The sequence below is a fragment of the Tupaia chinensis genome, unplaced genomic scaffold (genome assembly GCF_000334495.1).
Source record: "Tupaia chinensis unplaced genomic scaffold, TupChi_1.0 Scaffold000678_1, whole genome shotgun sequence".
Taxonomy (NCBI): Eukaryota; Metazoa; Chordata; class Mammalia; order Scandentia; family Tupaiidae; genus Tupaia; species Tupaia belangeri.
Window position 1 is genome coordinate 779,288 of NW_006160202.1, and position 2,641 is coordinate 781,928.

Consider the following 2,641-nt stretch of genomic DNA (forward strand, 5'->3'; position numbering starts at 1 on the left):
CTAAATATACAAAGAAAAAACAACCTGCTGGCCAATACTCCTGCTTATTAAGGAAATTATCACAAAACATAGGCAACTTCCTCCATCATAAAAAGTAAAATATTTTTCCATTTATCAAAATGTAGTGTTTTGGGAACCAGCAGTTAGCATAATGGCTATGTCGCTGGACTCCCACGTAGTCAACCGCGGTTCGCATCCCAGACCTGGTGGCTTAAAACACACTGGGTGCGTCCTTCGCAGCCATTTGCTGTCCAACCAAACAGCCGATTGGAGACAGGAGCCAACCAGGGCTGCATTGGAGGTTGACATTGGGCAAAGATTAGACACCTTTTTAGACACGCTGTTCTTGAGCACCACTGACAACGCGCTTGTACCAGCATTTCATGACAATGGATGGTGACAGTTCTACAACAGATGCTTCTCAACTAGGAATCTCTGCAGACTATATTGGAGGAAGTCATTATGTTATACAGTTTCATGATGATACCGAAGACAGCATGAATGATCATGAAGACACAAATAGTTCAAAAGAAAGTTTCAGAAAACAAGATATATATCTTCCTATTGCAAATGTGGCAAGGATAATGAAAAACACTATACCTCAAACGGGAAAGATTGCAAAAGATGCCAAAGATTGTGTTCAAGAATGTGTAAGTGAGTTCATTAGCTTTATAACATCTGAGGCAAGTGAAAGATGTCATCAAGAGAAACGGAAGACAATCAATGGAGAAGATATTCTCTTTGCCATGTCTACCTTAGGCTTCAACAGCTATGTGGAACCTCTGAAATTATACCTTCAGAAATTCAGAGAGGCTATGAAGGGAGAGAAAGGAATTGGTGGAGCACAGCCACAGGTGGACTAAGTGAAGAACTTACAGAGGAGGCATTTACTAACCAGTTACCAGCTGGCTTAATAACTGCAGATGGTCAACAACAAAATGCTATGGTTTATACAACATCATATCAACAGATTTCTGGTGTTCAACAAATTCAGTTTTCATGATCTGAAGAAATGATGGGGTGGGAGTGTAGAGAAGAAAGAATGTGTACGATTCTGGAATGGAGACATCGGAAGGAAATGACTGGTGACAAGATGTCTCTGTGTATTAAATAGCTGTAATGTAGCTTCCTGATGCCTGACTAATTGAGGTGTTAATTCTGACTTAAGAATCTTTTTCATGAATGATTTTAAAGAAAAATTTGGATTTTAAAGGTATTAAAATATTTTTGTTTTGTACAAGTTTGTTGCTCTGTATGACTACTGTATGCATTGTATATTGCAAATTTATTACTGTCAGAGATTTGTAGACAGTTTCTTATTTTTATATTGAATCATATTACTTTTGTAATTCAAGTAAGCAGCTGGGTTTATTCATGATGTTTGCCCTTTTAATAAAATATAAGGGTAGAGTTCATTTTGAATGCAAGTTGCCTTTATTATAAATTTGAGTTTGTCTTGGTTATATAACATCTTGCATGATAACTAACCTAGGTAGATTTTTAGCATTTGCCATATTTATTAAAATTACTTTTTTTGGGGGGTAAGACATTCATAGCTTAAGCAGCACCATTTTTTAAAACATGTAATTTAGTAATTAAGTGTGAATGCAGAAGCAAATATTGTATGTCTGCCCTATTAAACCTGGTGCCCATTAACAGTGTTTACACTGTTCATTGTGCCTGTTAACATAGCTTTACTTATCGGAGCTTTTGTCAAGACTAGATTCGCTTTTGAGTTTTACATTACTATAAGTGTTGGAATTCATTTAAGTTTAATGTCATCTTAACACTCTTAAAATGGTGCCCTTTTCATTTGGCATATAATTATTTCAAAGCGTATCTTCAAGTACTATAATATCCTCTTCCAGAAGAGGAATTTTATGTCCTTATTTTACCTTTTCAATTGCAATGTCAAATTTCCCATTATACTACAAGAACCAAGAAATGTCAGACATCATTGCGTGTACAAACCTTTTGCATGGGTGAGTGAGTGAAACAGAAAACAATGAGTGCTATGAACAGTGTGAAACAGAAGCCGCCAACTTCTCCTGTGCTGTCTTGATCCTTGCAATAAACTAAACTTAGATAATGTAACTTTGTATAATTTACTAGTATGGGTTCTTTTTCTAAAGTTAGGACTGTATTTTCTCATCTGTTTTTTTTGGTGATAATTAACATGAGGGTTTTTGTTTTTTGTTTTAAATATTAAAATTTGTTATTGTATAGTTTGCCTAAAAGGAAGTTTGAGTGAATGTCATCTTTGGAGGACACTCAAATTTATAAGGTAGGAGCATGTTCCTAGGTATAGGCCAAACAGAAACATTGACCTTGCTGGAAGGAGCCTTTGAGGCATATTTTGGCTACTCTAAAGTTATTAACTCGCTCACCTCTTATTCCCCCTACCATTTAAAAAATAATCTTGTTATAGAAAATTCAAATAGAAAAAAATGAGCTAAGCAAAATCACCTATTAATACCATCTTATGTTGAATAACCAATGTTAATATTTTGATAAATATCATTTGTCCTTTTACTTTGCTAAATATGTATATTTTTATAAAAATGGGCTCATATTGTGCATAATGTTTTGTAACCTGCTCTTTTCACTTTACAATATATTGTGAACATCTTTCCCATGTCGT

General features: G+C 34.9%; 1 pseudogene; it reads left to right on the plus strand.

Annotated features, from left to right (window-relative positions):
- The first annotated feature begins 236 nt into the window (after window positions 1–236).
- Window positions 237–1,237, plus strand: LOC102494978 (nuclear transcription factor Y subunit beta pseudogene; annotated as a pseudogene).
- Window positions 1,238–2,641: the final 1,404 nt, after the last annotated feature.